The following is a 20,890-nucleotide window of genomic DNA, read 5'->3' on the forward strand; positions in this document are numbered from 1 at the left end:
AGGACATGACTGTTCAGCCTAGTAAATGTGCAAAAGGAACCAAAGGGTCACATTTCCCATGGGTAACTCACCTGCTGCTGATGGTCATGGATCCAGGACATGTTGCAAATACAAAGTCAGGAGCTGGGATAGGGTGCTTGACCAGTTTGACCATGACATCATGGCTGGTGCTGCTGTAAGCTGACAGAGCATAGAGCTAGTAGGAAAATTCTAGCCACTGGAGGAAGCCTATAAGCACACATACCCAGTGTTTCATTGCTGTCTGATGGTGTACAGACACACATCTCCAGGAAGCTAGAACCTGGCTCCTTCCAGAACCTCTCAGTCCTTGTCAGGATACTCCCTGCTCCCATGGTTCAACAACCACAGAGATGAGCCTCTTCTCCTTCATCATTTGAGAGACACAGGACAGAGTCTCTGTTGGAAAAATAACAAACAAACCCCAAAGCAATAGGTGACAAAACACACTGAAGGTGAGAGCTGAACCTAACGAAACAGACCATAATGAACAATGAAAAAAGAAAGCATGGTCCTTGGAAAGGAGAGAGGAAACTGAGGCAGCATTCCCAAATCCAACAAAATTAAAAGATACAGAGTAAAATGAGAGAAACAAATGAATGTTGTACACTAGTACATATGCTAGGCTCTAAGAACCATTAGAGCAAGGGTGGAGATGGCTCAGTGGTTAAGAGCATTGACTATTCTTCCAGAGGTCCTCAGTTCAATTACCAGTAATTTATCTGGTGGCTCACAACCATGTGTAATGGGATCTAATGTCCTCTGCTGGTGTGTCTAAAGAGAACAACACTATACTAACTTACATAAAATAAATAAACAGATCCAACAAAACAGCCATTAAAACAGACCTGAGAACCTATGGGTAAGAATAGGAAACCTATATTGCAATCAACTGAGAGGGAGAAATGTGCAAACTCCTAAATACACATAAATTGCCTGATTAGGTCAATAACAAGCAATGAATTTAAAAGATTAATAACCAAAAAATCAACAATAAAGGACAACTGCATCTACTTCAGTCATGGCCCTCAGGTTCTCCCATCCTCTACCCAACGCATTATTTCTTTATTTTTGCATTTGTGTGTCTATATAATAACTACAGGGTTTGACCTTCAAACTCTGGTACACATGGAGGAGCGATGGTAGCATTGCATCTTGTTTGGGGAAAATTCAAACTCTTATGTGTCATACAAAGGAAGATTTCCCAGGCATCAGGACTGTGTTTATCGTGTCTGTTGGGATAATCAGTATCAACCAAATTGACAAAACTCTTTTTAGATTATATATACACTTGGACACACAAATTGTGTGTGCATGTCTGTCTGTCTGTCAATCTGTCTGTCTCGCTCTCTCCCTGTCTCTCTCACGCTCTGTGTGTGTGTGTGTTTGTGTTTGTGTGTGTGTTTGTGTGTGTATGTGTGGGGTGTCAATGACCAAGGGGGCTGGCTTACAGGTTCAGAGGTTCAGTCCATTATCATCAAGGCCAGAAGCAAGGCATCTTCCAGAAGGCATGGTACTGGAAAAGTTGCTGAGAGTTTCGTGTCTGGATCAGAAGGCAGCCGGGAGAAGACTGGTGCAAGTAGGGAGAGGGTCTCAAAGCCAATTGATAAAGTGTCATACCTCTTCTAACAAGGCCACCTAATCCAGAAAGGTCACGCTTCCTAGTAATGTAACTCCCTGTACCCAAGCATTCAAACACAAGTGTCTAAGGGGGAAAACCTATTCAAAGCACCACAGTGAGTGTAGACAGCCCTGCAATTCCCAGACAGGTTCTCTTGATGATGTTGCCTTGATTAAATGCTCTACTCTCAATTTTCAAGTCCCCTTCCCAAGAAAAAAATTTGCAAACCCGACTTGGCTTTCAGACTCCATATTCTGCCATGAGTATGATTCATGGTGCACATGTTAATCTAGACTCAGTGGCAAGGGGGTCTCTCACCCCAGGGAGACCCACACCCAGAAGTGGAGCAGCTGTTGTTGGTTGCACAGAGGAGAATACTGGCAAAGACATTCTTCCTCAGATTCTCCAGTTGCAGGAATATTCTAGAATGAGGTGGCAAGTCAGGAAGATGTGGAAATCTCATCAGGGAAACAGTATTGAGCTTCCACAAGCATCCTTACCAAGGTGTTGCCAAAATATGGCCATGCCACAGAGAGGATGACCTCATGGGAGTGCTTAAATTTAAATTCATCCATCACAAAGTTAAATGTGGGAAGGAGAGTAAATCTAGGGCTGAACATGCAATGCAGACTCACATTTCCCCAACTCCTCAGAAGCTGGGAAGTTGGCCATTTTGCCACTTTCCACTCAGCCTGGGGATTCTGCTTCTTCTCCTTTGAATCTGCCTCTTTCCTCGGGGTCCACTGTAGACTGCTTCTCTGCAAGCTTCCTACTAGCAAATCACTGATTCTTTTCAATACATTCCTAAAATGAGGTTGCTTAATGCAGATGAGGAAACAGAATTTGGTTCTTTATGGAAGACCTGGAAATCAAGAGGGCCACGCACTGTCATGGAGCCACACCAGGATTCAGAGAAGTGTGGTGTCAACCAGGATTACTTGCCTGTGCACAAGAGAAATCTTCAACTTATCTGGGTGACAAGCAGTCCCACAATTCTCCTCAACACTTCTGCAACTGCAGTGCACTGTATATCCTGGAGAATGCTCAAGGTGAGGACAGTGAGTGCTGGAAGGAGAACTGATGTCACTAATGCCAATGCTCACTCATTGGGCAGACAAGCTGCTGCCTCTGTCTGTGGTTCTCCATTGCTCTGGCAAAAGGGATTGCTTTGCTCTCAAGCACACAAAATTCATCTTCACCCTTAAATACTGAAACCTCATGCAGGGGGATTTTGCTGAAAAACTCAGGGATTCTGTTGTTTTGGCCAACGTGGAGGCAGGATGCTAGTAGGAGCACATGGCCTGAATCCTGCACACTGAACAGCAATAAGGACCATGAAATCTGGGAGTGTTCAGAATGTGTGTGCAGTGTGCAGGGATGGGTGCTGTCTGTGTGTCCCCATAGTCCTTTATGTATCTTTACATAAACAGAAAATAATGTTCCTCTGGCTTTTCCTATCATCCTTGATGCCATTCTCTCTTGGTGCTTCTATCCCTCCCTCGCTCATCCTCAGAGACTGTCACAATCCCTTTCATAGTTCTTGCTGTTTCCAGTTTTAGGCAACTGTATCTTACTATCCCCTCCTCCACTACCCTCCACCTCCAACACCCTTTGTACTTCCCTGTTTTCTGGGGTGATTCCACTAGAGAGGGGGGGTGCACAATACACTTGCCAGGGAAAGACTCAGGGAAGTAGGATGCCCATTCTTTGGGGGAGTAAATCAGTGGGTGGTATGGCTTTGTCACATCTGCCTGTGTTCTCTGCTTCTGGAGAGTTCTCCATACTGATTTTCAGAGTGGTTACACCTTGGTGTCTATATGGTTTTGTTCAAGAAGGATTTAATATAGACCAAGATTGCCTCTATTTTGCTATATGGCTGAAGCTGGCCTTGAACTCCTGATCATCCTGCCTCCACCTCTCATGTGGTCAGATATTCAGGACTGGCAAGAGCTATTAACAACAGCTACCACTGGCCAATAAATGTGAGTTTTTCAATTGTTCCAGAGATGAGGACCTCAACAGGCAGGTGATTGATGATAAAAAGCTAAGCTTTGACAGTCCTCAACAGGATGAAGCGAGAGTTTGGAGCCACTGTATTCCATTCTGTGCACCACACATGCCATGCTTGTGGCACAAGCCTGTGATCCCAGCTTCCAGAGGAGACAGGAGGATCCGACATCCAAGTTTTCAAGGTCATCTTCCCATACTTTAGAGACTTTAGGTCAGCCTGTGACACATGAAGCCCCGTCTTTGAATAAATGTCCTTGTTCCACCATATAAAAACACTGACGATGACTAAGCACTCTTATCTGAGGTACAGAGGAAGACTCAGTGGCAAAGCTCCTGCCTGTCACCCATGGCATGTCAGCCTAGATTTTTCAAAGTCTAAGAGAGAGCACTGGGAGGATAGTGACCCATAAAGTGTAGCCTCCATATGGTGATGGCTAAGGGTAGACTCAACACCATGCATACAATATCCATTAAATATACTTATATGATTATTAAAAAGATATCATCAAGCAATGGTTATCATTTACAATGAGCGTGTGAAAACCCTACAAATTTAATAATCATAGTGATAAGTTGGTCACATTTCTTACTGGAAATATAGCACTGGCTTTGATACTTCACATGCAATTTTAATTTTATATCTAAATAGGGAACTATGGATTGTGGAAGAGCACTGGTTAGCATGCATAGAACTCCAGGAGAAGGAAGAAGAAGACCAGGAAGGGGAGGAAGAGGAGGAGGGAACAGGAGGAGAAAGAAGAGGAGGAATAAGAAGACAAAATTAAAACAAAACTTTGTGGAAAGAGCTGGCCACAACGCCTTAACACAAGGGTCACTGAAGATGGCAGATACATTGTTCTCTAAGAAGAGTGTTAGAGAGGAGCAAAAGTGCTCCACACACGCACACTCATGCACAGAAACACACACACACACACACACACACACACAAACACACAGTCACAAAGACACTCACACAGTCATGTACGAACATTCATATTCACACACCCACAAAAAATACACACATCACATATTTCAAGATCCAAGATGCGTTCATGGTTGCTGCCGCCGCGGAGAGCTCCTAGGCAGCACCCCACGAGCAAACTTGACCCTCGGGACTACAGGTAAGACCAACTTTTCTGCTGCAAGAGACCTGCCTGGTGAACTCAGGACACACAGAGGCAAAATTACTCTAGGACCGGGCACTTCCAGTGTTTACCGGTAGTCCCAAACCTGCGGATCCCGGCCCGCAGCAGCTCTCTGCTCCCAAATCCCGTGGGAGAGAGACCTCACCGCCTGGTCAGGTGGGCACTCCTGAGGCTGCAGAGCGGAAGAGACCACCAACACTGCCCACCCCTGCCCACATCCCTGGCCCAAGAGGAAACTGTATATGGCCTCTGGGTTCCCGTGGGGGAGGGTCCAGGAGCGGCAGGATCCCTGGGCCTGAGACACCGCCGGAACCTGAAGGGACAGACCAGATAAACAGTTCTCTGCACCCAAATCCCGTGGGAGGGAGCGCTAAACCTACAGAGAGGCAGACACGCCTGGGAAACCAGAAGAGACTGCACTCTGCACACATCTCTGATGCCAGAGGAAAACAACAAACGCCATCTAGAACCCTGATGCACGGAGGCTCCCGGAAACGGCGGCACAGATCTTCCTGGTTGCTGCCGCCACGAAGAGCTCATAGGCAGCACCCCACGAGCAAACTTGAGCCTCGGGACCACAGGTAAGACCAACTTTTCTGCTGCAAGTGACCTGCCTGTTGAACACCAGACACAGGCCCACAGAAACAGCTGAAGGCCTGTAGATAGGAAAAACTACACGCCCGAAAGCAGAACACTCTGTCCCCATAACTGGCTGAAAGAAAACAGGAAAACAGGTCTACAGCACTCCTGACACACAGGCTTATAGGACAGTCTAGCCACTGTCAGAAATAGCAGTACAAAGTAACACTAGAGATATTCTGATGGGGAGAGGCAAGAGCAGGAACCCAAGCAACAGAAACCAAGACTACATGGCATCATCGGAGCCCAATTCGCCCACCAAAGCAAACACGGAATACTCAAACACACCAGAAAAGCAAGATCTAGTTTCAAAATCATATTTGATCATGATGCTGGAGGACTTCAAGCAGGAGGGATTCGGATCAGCAGGGATGCCAGGAGCAGCTGTGTCTCTCTGGACTGAGTGAACATCAGTGAAGACACAAGGCCAAGAAGAGGTTAGCTGTGTGAGCAATGCAAACTCTTCTCACAGCTGTTGAATCCTATTTATATGCCCTCCAAACATCACATGACCTCCCAGGGTTTTAGCTAACCAGGTGTCTTACATTGGGATGTGAGCCTGCCTACTCTGCCCTTTGGCTTGAGATCTCAAAAATATCATGAAACAAAGTACACAGCAGAAACTTTATGTGAGTTTCTCTCTAGGCCATCCTAGACAATGAACCTCAAGTATGGAAGGTGGATCAATACATGTGAGTTGTTAGCAAAGAGTCATTCATCATGTGCCCTTGCACAAGCTTGCTTAGGTAAAACATCTTTTCAACCTCATCTACTTCAGGGAAATGTTCCTTCACGTCTTCGTGCCAGCAAATCACCATTCAACGCAAATGACTTTCCAAAGAATGCTTAAGCTTCCTCATCATATCCCCCTTTCTGTTCAAGAACTGTCCTTTCCTCTGACATTAACTATTTACTCACAATAGATACAACTGAAAAACCACCACATTTTCAATAAAGGCCTTATTACAATAGTCAAAAATAGGCTAACAGAACAAATTTAAATTTCGAAGAATATAGAATGACTTAATAAAAAACATATTTCTTCTGGTCCAAAACATACAGGAAGTCCAGGACTCAATGAGAAGATCAATCCTAAGGATAATAGGTATAGAAGAGAGTGAAGACTCCCAGCTCAAAGGACCAGTAAATATCTTCAACAAAATCATAGAAGAAAACTTCCCTAACCTAAAAAAAGAGATACCCATAGGCATACAAGAAGCCTACAGAACTCCAAATAGATTGGACCAGAAAAGAAACACCTCCCGTCACATAATAGTCAAAACACCAAACGCACAAAATAAAGAAAGAATATTAAAAGCAGTAAGGGAAAAAGGTCAAGTAACATATAAAGGCAGACCTATCAGAATTACACCAGACTTCTCACCAGAGACTATGAAAAGCCAGAAGATCCTGGACAGATGTCATACAGACCCTAAGAGAACACAAATGCCAGCCCAGGTTACTGTATCCTGCAAAACTCTCAATTAACATAGATGGAGAAACCAAGATATTCCATGACAAAACCAAATTTACACAATATCTTTCTACAAATCCAGCACTACAAAGGATAATAAATGGTAAAGCCCAACATAAGGAGGCAAGCTATACCCTAGAAGAAGCAAGAAACTAATCGTCTTGGCAACAAAACAAAGAGAAGAAAAGCACACAAACATAACCTCACATCCAAATATGAATATAACAGGAAGCAATAATCACTATACCTTAATATCTCTCAACATCAATGGCCTCAACTCCCCAATAAAAAGACATAGATTAACAAGCTGGATACGCAACAAGGACCCTGCATTCTGCTGCCTACAGGAAACACACCTCAGAGACAAAGACAGACACTACCTCAGAGTGAAAGGCTGGAAAACAACTTTCCAAGCAAATGGTCAGAAGAAGCAAGCTGGAGTAGCCATTCTAATATCAAATAAAATCAATTTTCAACTAAAAGTCATCAAAAAAGATAAGGAAGGACACTTCATATTCATCAAAGGAAAAATCCACCAAGATGAACTCTCAATCCTAAATATCTATGCCCCAAATACAAGGGCACCTACATACGTAAAAGAAACCTTACTAAAGCTCAAAACACACATTGCACCTCACACAATAATAGTGGGAGATTTCAACACCCCACTCTCATCAATGGACAGATCATGGAAACAGAAATTAAACAGAGACGTAGACAGACTAAGAGAAGTCATGAGCCAAATGGACTTAACGGATATTTATAGAACATTCTATTCTAAAGCAAAAGGATATACCTTCTTCTCAGCTCCTCATCGTACTTTCTCCAAAATTGACCATATAATTGGTCAAAAAACAGGCCTCAACAGGTACAGAAAGATAGAAATAATTCCATGCATGCTATCGGACCACCACGGCCTAAAAGTGGTCTTCAATAACAATAAGGGAAGAATGCCCACATATACGTGGAAATTGAACAATGCTCTACTCAATGATAACCTGGTCAAGGAAGAAATAAAGAAAGAAATTAAAGACTTTTTAGAATTTAATGAAAATGAAGGTACAACATACCCAAACTTATGGGACACAATGAAAGCTGTGCTGAGAGGAAAACTCATAGCGCTGAGTGCCTGCAGAAAGAAACAGGAAAGAGCATATGTCAGCAGCTTGATAGCACACCTAAAAGCTCTAGAACAAAAAGAAGCAAATACACCCAGGAGGAGTAGAAGGCAGGAAATAATCAAACTCAGAGCTGAAATCAACCAAGTAGAAACAAAAAGGACCATAGAAAGAATCAACAGAACCAAAAGTTGGTTCTTTGAGAAAATCAACAAGATAGATAAACCCTTAGCCAGACTAACGAGAGGACACAGAGAGTGTGTCCAAATTAACAAAATCAGAAATGAAAAGGGAGACAGAACTGCAGATTCAGAGGAAATTCAAAAAATCATCAGATCTTACTATCAAAGCCTATATTCAACAACACTTGAAAATCTACAGGAAATGGACAATTTCCTAGACAAATACCAGGTACCAAAGTTAAATCAGGAACAGATAAACCAGTTAAACAACCCCATAACTCCTAAGGAAATAGAAGCAGTCATTAAAGGTCTCCCAACCAAACAGAGCCCAGGTCCAGACGGGTTTAGTGCAGAATTCTATCAGACCTTCATAGAAGACCTCATACCAATACTATCCAAACTATTCCACAAAATTGAAACAGATGGAGCACTACCGAATTCCTTCTATGAAGCCACAATTACTCTTATACCTAAACCACACAAAGACCCAACAAAGAAAGAGAACTTCAGACCAATTTCCCTTATGAATATCGACGCAAACATACTCAATAAAATTCTGGCAAACCGAATCCAAGAGCACATCAAAACAATCATCCACCATGACCAAGTAGGCTTCATCCCAGGCATGCACGGATGGTTTAATATAAGGAAAACCATCAACGTGATCCATTATATAAACAAACTGAAAGAACAAAACCACATGATCATTTCATTAGATGCTGAGAAGCATTTGACAAAATTCAACACCCCTTCATGATAAAAGTCCTGGAAAGAATAGGAATTCAAGGCCCATACCTAAACATAGTAAAAGCCATATACAGCAAACCAGTTGCTAACATTAAAGTAAATGGAGAGAACCTTGAAGCAATCCCACTAAAATCAGGGACTAGACAAGGCTGCCCACTCTCTCCCTACTTATTCAATATAGTTCTTGAAGTTCTAGCCAGAGCAATCAGACAACAAAAGGAGGTCAAGGGGATACAGATCAGAAAAGAAGAAGTCAAAATATCACTATTTGTAGATGATATGATAGTTTATTTAAGTGATCCCAAAAATTCCACCAGAGAACTACTAAAGCTGATAAACAACTTCAGCAAAGTGGCTGGGTATAAAATTAACTCAAATAAATCAGTAGCCTTCCTCTACACAAAAGAGAAACAAGCCGAGAAAGAAATTAGGGAAACGACACCCTTCATAATAGACCCAAATAATATAAAGTACCTCGGTGTGACTTTAACCAAGCAAGTAAAAGATCTGTACAATAAGAACTTTAAGACACTGAGGAAAGAAATTGAAGAAGACCTCAGAAGATGGAAAGATCTCCCATGCTCATGGATTGGCAGGATTAATATAGTAAAAATGGCCATTTTACCAAAAGCGATCTACAGATTCAATGCAATCCCCATCAAAATACCATTCCAATTCTTCATAGAGTTAGACAGAACAATTTGCAAATTCATCTGGAATAAAAAAAAACCCAGGATAGCTAAAACTATCCTCAACAATAAAAGCACATCAGCGGGAATCACTATCCCTGAACTCAAGCAGTATTACAGAGCAATAGTGATAAAAACTGCATGGTATTGGTACAGAGACAGACAGGTAGACCAATGGAACAGAATTGAAGACCCAGAAATGAACCCACACACCTATGGGCACTTGATTTTTGACAAAGGAGCCAAAACCATCCAAAGGAAAAAAGATAGCATTTTCAGCAAATGGTGCTGGTTCAACTGGAGGTCAACGTGTAGAAGAATGCAGATCGATCCATGCTTATCACCCTGTACAAAGCTTAAGTCCACGTGGATCAGGGACCTCCACATCAAACCAGACACACTCAAACTAATAGAAGAAAAGCTAGGGAAGCATCTGGAACACATGGGCACTGGAAAAAATTTCCTGAACAAAACACCAATGGCTTATGCTCTAAGATCAAGAATCGACAAATGGGATCTCATAAAACTGCAAAGCTTCTGTAAGGCAAAAGACACTGTGGTTAGGACAAAACAGCAACCAACAGATTGGGAAAAGATCTTTACCAATCCTACAACAGATAGAGGCCTTATATCCAAAATATACAAAGAACTCAAGAAGTTAGACCGCAGGGAGACAAATAACCCTATTAAAAACACAAAACACCAATAGCTTATGCTCTAAGATCAACACCCCAATCTCATCAATGGACAGACTGTGGAAACAGAAATTAAACAGAGATATAGAGAAACTAACAGAAGTTATGAACCAAATGGATTTAACAGATATTTATAGAACATTCTATCCTAAAACAAAAGGATATACCTTCTTCTCAGTACCTCATAGTACCTTGTCCAAAACTGACCATATAATCAGTCACAAAACAGTCCTCAAGAGAAAGATAATATTCCCATGCATCCTATCAGACCACCATGGACTATAGTCGATCTTCAATAACAACAATAACGACAGAACGCCCACATAAACATGTACTCTGAACAACACTCTACTCAATGATAACTTGGCAAAGGAAGAAATAAAGAAAGAAATTAAGGACATCTTAGAATTTAATGACCATGGAGGTACATCATACCAAAATGGTGGTAGCGATGCCCTCAAAGCCCTCCATTGTTGATGTTATTATTATGGTTATTAGAATTAAGTATGATTAGGTCCATGGAAAATCCCCCACCAGCTGCAGAAGACTAATACAAATTTGGTGGTCAAGAACAATAATAATAATAAAGACATCCTGCTGACTAATAGATATGACAACCTGTCAACATCAGCCTACTCCCTGACCACCCGAATATTGTGTCCTTGGCCTGTGTAAATGTTTTTTACTCCCCCCTCCCTCTGTTAACCATGTTATGGTATAAATTCAACCTTGTGGAAAAGTAAAGTTGTCACCTTGATCAGACTCTTGTCTTGGTGTCCTTCGCATCCCTTGTCCCCCATTCTCTTCCAGGTGACCCCCGGACCTGTCGCTTACACCCAAACTTATGGGACACAATGAAAGCTGTGCCAAGAGGAAAACTCACAGCTCTCAGTGCCTCCAAAAAGAAACTAGAGAGAGCTTACATCAGCAGCTTGACAGCACACCTAGAAGCTCTAAAACAAAAAGAGGAAAACACACCCAAGAGGAGTAGAAGGCAAGAAATAGTCAAACTCAGTGAAGAGATCAACCAAGAAGAAACAAAAAGGACTGTACAAAGAATCAACAAAGCCAAGAGCTGGTTCATTGATGAAATCAACACGAAGGCTAAACCCTTAGACAGACTAACAAGAGTCCACAGAGAATGTTTTCAAATTAAAAAAATTAAAAATGAAAAGGGAGACATAAGAACCGAATCTGAGGAAATTTAAAAAAATCATCAGATCCTACTACAAGATCATATAATCAATAAAACTTGAAAATCTGGAGGAAATGCACAATTTTCTAGAAAAATACCAGGTACCAAAGTTAAAGCAGGAACAGATAAACCATCTAAACAACCCTTTAACTCCTAAAGAAATAGAAGCAGTTATTAAAATTCTCAAAATTAAAAACAGCCCACAACCAGATGGGGTTTGTGCAGAATTCTATCAGACCTTCATAGAAGACCTCATACCAATACTGTCCAAACTATTCCACAAAATAGAAACAGACAGAGCACTACCAAATTCCTTCTATGATGCCACAATTACTCTTATACCTAAAAACACACCAAGACCCAACAAAGAAAAAGAGCTTCAGACCAATTTCCCCTACGAATATCAACACAAAAATACTCAATAAAATTCTTGCAAACCTCATCCAAGATCACATCTAGAAGGAGTGCACAAGTGTGCGGGGAAAAGGCTCAAGTTGTCTCTTCTCCACCCTGCAGCAGGTTCACGCATTGTGTTTCTGAAAGAGAAGAACCCAGACGAGACACAGTGTAAGATCAAACACCCAGAATTTAGGGAGTGAGCAAGGAAAACTGATTCACACTTAAAACACAAGTGGACCTAGCACAATAGACTCACATCTCTCCTGTCTCTGTAACCTATGCCTCCCTCAGAGCAAGCACATGAATGACAGAGGAGTCCTTTTCTTAAAAGCCCATTTTCCCATGAATTAAGTCTAAATATTTATATATATAATTATGGCATATAATATATATTATTAAAATATGAACAGGGGTCTAAATATACCCATAGGTAAAAACTTTATTGGAGGAAAGGGGAACCAGAAAGTACCTGAAGGGTCTTGAGATTTCTGCCACCTTCTTTTTTTAAAGATTTATTTATTTATTATATATAAGTACACTGTAGCTGTCTTCAGACACACCAGAAGAGGGCATCAGATCTCTTTACAGATGGTTGTGAGCCACCATGTGGTTGCTGGGAATTGAACTCATGACCTCTGGAAGAGCAGTTGGGTGCTCTTAACTGCTGAGCCATCTCTCCAGGCCTCTGCCACCTTCTTTGCATCCTGTTTGCGCATAAGCTGATCTGACTGGAGTCTAACACCACACTGCCGACCTAACAAGCAATGAATTTAAAAGATTAATAACCAAAAAATCAACAATAAATCCAAGGCAAGATGCATTCATAATGAATTCTACTAGATTTTTAAAGAACACCAATGTTCCTAAAATAATTCCATAAAATGAAATTAAAGGGACACTTTCCAATATTTTCCAAAAATCCAATGTAACCCTGTACCCAAAACCAGTGCTGCTTACCACCAGACATGATGATCCAAGACTCATCCCTCAAGCACACACGGTAGAAGGAAAGAACTGGCCCCACATTTGTCTTTTCACTTTCACAGTGTGCAGATGCACACATACATTTAACACTACAATAAACCTCTAAAGGCATGCCCTACTATTTACACGGGGAAAATAAAACTAGATTTCAGAAAAACTACAATAAACTAAATCCTATGCCAGTATTTTCATATAAAAGATGTGACAAACCTTAATGAGAGTACATGTTACTCCACACTAGTTCAGACACACTTAAAACTCACATTCATGACCAAGATCAGATTAGTAAGGAATAAAAGGTGAGATTGAAATACACAGATCCATACATTAAAAACACGCGAAGCATATATGAGACAAAAGAAATTGCCTAGCTTTAAGAATGACATTTTGCAACCCCATCAATAAAACAATGCCAACCAACCAGAGCTTCCAAAGACTAAACCACTACACAAAGACTATACATGGACTGACCCAGGACCCCGACAGCACATGGAGCAGAGAATAGACTTGTGAGGCAACAATGGAAGGCGAAGCCATTGGTCCTGCCAAAGTTGGCAGAAGGGGGCTTCTAAGGGGGGTGGATGGGGGGGACACCCGTATGGGGGAGGGGGAGGAGATGGTGGTTTATGGACAGGAAACCAGGAAAGGGAATAACCTTTGAAATGTAAGTAAAGAAGAAATATATCTAAAAAAATGACATTTTGTCATTTTCTAGAAAATAGGTGGAACTAAGGATAATGTTACACAAGAGAAGTTGCTAAAGACAAATGTGGTGTTTTCTCCCCTAAGCAGAATGTGCACATTTGCAGGATCCTGGACATAAAAAGGGGACATCAAAGAGGGCAGGGCTCTGCTTCCCTGGGGTGGACCACAGGACATGTCCTGGGCAGGGGCCTGGGTGTCTCAGTCACCAGTGACTGTACAGTGAGGGCTGCACAGAGTCCTAGGAGAGTCGTAGACTCCTGCAGCCTTAACACCTCCGTTAGCCAGGCAGTGGGAAGAGAGGGTCAGTGCCTACAACCCAACCAAAGTGGATCTGACAAGCAGAGAAGTCAGGGTGAGGGACCCACTTCATTAGCAAGACTAGGGAGAGCAGGCTGTACCTGGGTGTTTGAGGAGTAGACAAGAGCTGCTGTCCTCTAATCATGGTGTCACACACTGCCTCATATTACTGTCTCTGCCTCTGGAGTCCCAGAGTGAAACCTTAACCTCAATGATAGCAGACCAGTTACCAACTGTCTCAGCCACCCTGCACCAACTGTAACTATGACTTAATTGGTCACATGTCCACAACTTGGCCAATCAGACTGGCTAGCCAACCAGGACTCTCCTGAATGGTCATATTGAAATCACGTGACTCCTGCTCTCTAGTGAGAAGACTCACATTCAGACCATAGGGTGGGCAATAGTATTACAGCAGGGGTAAGGAAAGTCATTAGCCTGCTCTGTGCTTCCTTTCCAGAGATGTGACAGCTAGGGTGCACCTCCCCCAATCCCACCTCCTACCTCAGCAGGACAAGTCAGGATTGCACTTCCTTTCCCAGGTCCTGAAATACTGATTTGTTTCCTAAGGTCAGATTTTGGGTTTGCTCCCAGCTGTGTGTCCTCCCTAGCACAAGGGACTTCAGTTAGGTATTCAGTCCATGATTGTTCAGTTTTCACTAGGGATCACCTTTGGGTTCAGAGGGCAACAAGACTGAAGGAATTCCTGTCTTCAGGAAGCACACGGCCTAAAATAATGTGTGAGTCTCTTTCAAGCAGTGTCTATGTCTGGAGTGTGTACAGCCTTTACCTCAGAGAGGGGCTCTTCCTTAATGCCTGTGCTTCCCTGTGTGCTAACACCATTAGTTAGTGAACTCCAAAGTGAACTCCATCGTAAAATAGTCGAGGCTGCTCATACTTGATTTTCCTCTCAAAAAATCTTAAAATTAAATGGCTTTTCCTCTGCCTTTTCCCGTCATTCTTTGCAATACTTTTGTGATGGATAATTTTAATCCAGATTTTTTTTTCTGCTGTAGCAATTTCCCCAAGTTTTTTCAGGATTTCTCAATTAGTTTTGGAAAATAGTTTCAATCACTTGCTAACTCGTCCTCATGGTCCTGTGCACTATTTATATTTCTTCCAAACTTTCCATTTTTGGTTTCATCTAGTTTAATGATTTCATATATTTTTGACAACTTCATACAGGACAACTGCATCTACTTCAGTCATGGCCCTCGGGTTCTCCCATCCTCTACCCAACGCATTATTTCTTTATTTTTGCATTTGTGTGTCTACATAATAACTACAGGGTTTGACCTTCAAACTCTGGTACACACGGAGGAGCGATGGTAGCATTGCATCTTGTTTGGGGAAATCTTCAAACTCTTATGTGTCATACAAAGGAAGATTTCCCAGGCATCAGGACTGTGTTTATCGTGTCTCTTGGCAGAATCAGTATCAACCAAATTGGCAAAACTCTTTTTAGATTATATATACACTTGGACACACAAATTGTGTGTGCATGTCTGTCTGTCTCTCAGTCTGTCTGTCTCCCTCTCTCCCTGTCTCTCTCACGCTCTGTGTGTGTGTGTGTTTGTGTGTGTGTGTTTGTGTGTGTGTGTTTGTGTGTGTATGTGTGGGGTGTCAATGACCAAGGGGGCTGGCTTACAGTTTCAGAGGTTCAGTCCATTATCAAGGCTAGAAGCAAAGCATCTTCCAGAAGGCATGGTACTGGAAAAGTTGCTGAGAGTTTCGTGTCTGGGTCAGAAGGCAGCCGGGAGAAGACTGGTGCTGGTAGGGAGAGGGACTCAAAGCCAATTGGTAAAGTGTCATACCTCTTCCAACAAGGCCACCTAATCCAAAAAGGTCACGCTTCCTAGTAATGTAACTCCCTGTAGGCCAAGCATTCAAACACAAGTGTCTAAGGGGGGAAAACCTATTCAAAGCAGCACAGTGAGGGTAGACAGCCCTGCAATTCACAGACAGGTTCTCTTGGTGATGTTGCCTTGATTAAAGGCTCTACCCTCAATTAGGAAGTCCCCTTCCCAGGAAAAACATTTGCAAACCAGACTTGGCTTTTGGACTCCATATTCTGCCATGAGTATGATTCACGGTGTACATGTTAATCTAGAACCAGTGGCAAAAGGGGGTCTCTCACCCCAGGAAGACCCACACCCAGAAGTGGAGCAGCTGTTGTTGGTTGCACAGAGGAGAATACTGGCAAAGATATTCTTCCTCAGATTCTCCAGTTGCAGGAATATTCCAGAATGAGGTGGCAAGTCAGGAAGATGTGGAAATCCCATCAGGGAAACAGTATTGAGCTTCCACAAGCATCCTTATCAAGGTGTTGCCAAAATATGGCAGTGCCACGGAGGGGATGACCTCATGGGAGTGCTTAAATTTAAATTCATCCACCACAAAGTTAAATGTGGGAAGGAGAGTAAATCTAAGGCCGAACATGCAATGCAGACTCACATTTCCCCAACGCCTCAGAGGCTGGGAAGTTGGCCATTTTGCCACTTTCCACTCAGCCTGGGGATTCTGCTTCTTCTTTGAATCAGCCTCTTTCCTCGGGGTCCACTGTAGACTGCTTCTCTGCAAGCTTCCTACCAGCAAATCACTGATTCATTTCAATACATTCCTGAAATGAGGTTGCTTAATGCAGATGAGGAAACAGAATTTGGTTCTTTATGGAAGACCTGGAAATCAAGAGGGCCACGCACTGTCATGGAGCCACACCAGGATTCAGAGAAGTGTGGTGTCAACCAGGATTACTTGCCTGTGCACAAGAGAAGTCTTCAACTTATCTGGGTGACAAGCAGTCCCACAATTCCCCTCAACACCTCTGCAACTGCAGTGCACTGTATATCCTGGAGGATGCTCAAGGTAAGGACAGCGAGTGCTGGAAGGAGAATTGATGTCACTAATGCCAATGCTCACTCATTGGGCAGACAAGCTGCTGCCTCTGTCTGTGGTTCTCCATTGCTCTGGCAAAAGGGATTGCTTTGCTCTCAAGCACACAAAATTCATCTTCACCCTTATATACTGAAACCTCATGCAGAGGGAGTTTGCTGCAAAACTCGGATTCTGTTGTTTTGGACAACGTGGATGCGGGATGCTAGTAGGAGCACATGGCCTGAATCCTGCACACTGAACAGCAATAAGGACCATGAAATCTGGGAGTGTTCAGAATGTGTGTGCAGTGTGCAGGGATGGGTGCTGTCTGTGTGTCCCCATAGTCCTTTATGTATCTTTACATAAACAGAAAATAATGTTCCGCTGGCTTTTCCTATCATCCTTGATGCCATTCTCTCTCAGTGTTTCTCTCCCTCCCTCATCCCCAGAGACTGTCACAATCCCTTTCATATTTCTTGCTGTTTCCTGTTTTAGGCAACTGTATCTTACTATCCCACCTCCACTTCCCTCCACCTCCAACACCCTTTGTACTTCCCTGTTTTCTGGGGTGATTCCACTAGAGAGGGGGGAGGGCACAATGCACTTGCCAGGGAAAGACTCAGGGAAATAGGATGCCCATTCTTTTGGGAGTAAATCAGTGGGTGGTATGGCTTTGTCACATCTGCCTGTGTTCTCTGCTTCCGGAGAGTTCTCCATACTGATTTTCAGAGTGGTTACACCTTGGTATCTATATGGTTTTGTTCAAGAGGATTTAATAGAGACCAAGCTTGCCTCTATTTTGCTATATGGCTGAAGCTGGCCTTGAACTCCTGATCATCCTGCCTTCACCTCTCATGTGGTCAGATATTCAGGACTGGCAAGAGCTATTAACAACAGCTACCACTGGCCAATAAATGTGAGTTTTTCAATTGTTCCAGAGATGAGGACCTCAGCAGGCAGGTGATTAATGATAAAAAGCTAAGCTTTGACAGTCCTCAACAGGATGAAGCGAGAGTTTGGAGCCACTGTATTCCATTCTGTGCACCACACATGCCATGCTTGTGGCACAAGCCTGTGATCCCAGCTCCCAGAGGAGACAGGAGGATCCGACGTCCAAGTTTTCAAGGTCATCTTCCCATACTTTATGGTCATCTTTCCATACACATGAAGCCCTGTCTTTGAATAAATGTCCTTGTTCCAGCATATAAAAACACTGACGATGACTAAGCACTCTTATCTGAGCTATAGAGGATGACTAAGTGGCACAGCTCCTGCCTGTCACCCATGGCATGTCAGCCTAGATTTTTCAAAGTCTAAGAGAGAGCACTGGGAGGATAGGGACCCATAAAGTGGAGCCTCCATATGGTGAGGGCTGTGGGTAGACTCAACACCATGCATACAATATCCATTAAATATACTTATATGATTATTAAAAGTATATCATCAAGCAATGGTTATCATTTAAAATGAGCTTGTGAAAACCCTGCAAATTTAATAAACACAGTGATAAGTTGGTCACATTTCTAACTGGAAATATAGCACTGGCTTCTATACTTCACATTCAATTTTAATTTTATATCTAAATAGGGGTCTATGGCTTGTGGAAGAGCACTGCTTAGTGCTTAGATCTCCAGGAGAAGGAAGAAGAAAAGAATAAGAAGACAAGGAGGAATAGGAGGAGGGAACAGGAGGAGAAAGAAGAGGAGGAATAAGAGGACAAAATTAAAACAAAACTTTATGGAAAGAGCAGGCCACAACACCTTAACACCAGGGTCACTGAAGATGGCAGATACAATGTTCTCTAAGAAGAGTATTAGATATTAGCAAAATGCTCAACACACGCACACTCATGCACAGACACAGACACAGACACAGACACAGACACAGACACAGACACACACACACACACACACACACACACACAGTCACACACACACAGCCACAAAGACACTCAGACAGTCACATAGGAACATTCATACTCACGTACCCCCAAAAATCACACACATCACATATTTCAATATCCAAGATGCAATGACAATAACAAGGAAAGTGCATAAACATTTCATTCCTGTTCTTGGAGGCACCTGGAGTCACTTCAGGCTGCTGTCTCTTCCTGTATGACCCTTAGGCCTAGCCTCACAGTAGAGGTAATGTGTATGCACTGTTGAAGAATCAGGGACTGTCACTATGTACCCAGGATTCTCTGAGACCTGCTTATAAGCCTGGGTTCACACAGGTAATCCAATTCAGCATTGGGTAGGTTTGTTGCTCATGTTTTGGTTACCAAGCAAGATCCATATATACAACTCCTTCCCAGGGAGAGTGGAGCCTCCAAACTCTGAAGAAAGACCATCTAACAGGTCTAACTCTTAGCCAGGGGCCCTGAGTGCCACATCTCCAGACCATCACAGTCTCCAGTCTCAGACTGACTTCTGTCAGAGCAGAGAATAGGTTTCAAATGTGTGTGTGTGAGTGTGTGTGACTGTGTGTGTGTGTGTCTGTCTGTCTGTTTACTGTAATTTGTGGGCACAAGTGTGACTGTTGAGACAACTTGAGGTATCAGTGCTCTTCTTTTATCATTTGAATCTGCGGCCTATTGGGGTTGTGAGGTTACAGAGGGGGTGCTTTTCCTGCTCTGAACAACTCTCAACATCTGCCCCATACCAGAAATCTCTGTGCTTCGGTGCCACGGCCTTAAGCTGAGAAAACTCAGGATGACAAGGCCCTCCTTAGCTGAGCATGCTCAAGGTCAGACTGTACCATCTACCACTGGATGACATCACATGCTTCTGTGTTCAGGGAAGATGGTGCCTTACAAAGTATGTGCGTACTCTTCATACCTGTGACGGATACAGAGTCTACACTCTCTATGCACCATCTCAGTTATTTTGCTTTTGTACTAAGAGAGAGCTACTGCTGCTCACTTACACCATCTCCAAACACAGTACAGGCACACAGCACCTCTTACAGGTGTGGGTGCCCATGTGCTCACCCACTGTTGTAAAGGAAACTTGACCAAAATACAAATTGAACCTCACACAATACTAGTGAGAGAAATCAGTGTAGAAGTTTGTTGTGGTTTGCCCTGAGTTATCTGTATTTTGATGCTAATTCCACTGCCCCAAGGACAGTTGCCTAGTCACACACTCAGGAATCAGGTGACTTCACCACACCTTCTCCCCATTGTATTTGCAAAGTACATGTGAAGGGCAGGTACTGGATAGAAGGAGGCCTGTCATTGGAGGAGAAGGAAAGATGGGCTGCAGAGAAGTTTGGAGGAAGAGGAGGAGACGAGAACAGAAAGGAAGAGGCAGAAGGGAGAGAGAGAAACAAGTGGTGGTAGGACGATGGATGCTGATGTGAAGACCTCACTCTGTGGATTTACAGGTTCTTATTAATGTTCTCAAGGGATGGATGGTACCGGGCTTTGTATGTATAAGTGGGCAATTATATGTTACCATTCGGTCAAAGGTTGTTGTATTTAGGTGACAGTTTGAGTGAAGGAAAGTGTGTGACATCAAAAGACACTTGGTGGCCGAGGAGATGGGATGTGTTTCTGCCAAGATATCTAGCATATGTCGTGGGGCATCGCGGTATGGACCAAGCGGGATAAAAGACACTGAAACTCTTTTTATCTTTGTATTTTTACAACGACAGAAGTTCCTAAAATCAGAAGTGCCACAGGCTCGGGGATACCGTTTCTGAGAATGGACTCAAAGGATGTGATCTACACCCTGACAAGGAGATACCTGCACATCCATGTTAATTGTGGTTCTACTCCCAACAACAAGACAATTAATTGGGCAGTTAAAATACGCAATATTACCCATCAAAGGTGCTATTAGAGTTTGCTAACTTAAAAGATTGCACGTTTAAAGAAGCAAAACATTACTAGGCACTGCTATGATAGAAATTTTAGTTCTGATTTTCCCACATTCAATCTTTGTTCCCATCTTTATTAAATTGGATATTTATTATTTACATTTCAAATGTTATTCCCTTTCCCGGTTTCCAGGCCAACAACCCCCTAAGCCCTCCCTCTCCCCTTCTATATGGTGTTCCCTTCCCCATCCTCCCCCTATTACTGCCCTTCCCCCA

General features: G+C 42.9%; 1 long non-coding RNA gene across 2 annotated transcripts in view; it reads right to left on the reverse strand.

The window, feature by feature from the left end:
- LOC134482691 (uncharacterized) overlaps positions 1–20,890 on the reverse strand; it is a 73,702-nt gene that overhangs the window by 43,081 nt on the left and 9,731 nt on the right. Inside the window, exons 1-3 of one of the 2 annotated variants that reach the window (XR_010059102.1) lie at positions 14,020–20,802; positions 12,402–12,686; positions 72–12,069 (exon numbers count right to left, since the gene is read on the reverse strand). This is a non-coding gene — a long non-coding RNA (uncharacterized LOC134482691). Of the gene's footprint in view, positions 1–71; positions 12,070–12,401; positions 12,687–14,019; positions 20,803–20,890 lie in introns of those variants that run through there. The other variant, XR_010059101.1, reaches the window with a different exon arrangement.

The sequence above is a fragment of the Rattus norvegicus genome, chromosome 17, assembly GCF_036323735.1.
Source record: "Rattus norvegicus strain BN/NHsdMcwi chromosome 17, GRCr8, whole genome shotgun sequence".
NCBI lineage: Eukaryota > Metazoa > Chordata > Mammalia > Rodentia > Muridae > Rattus > Rattus norvegicus.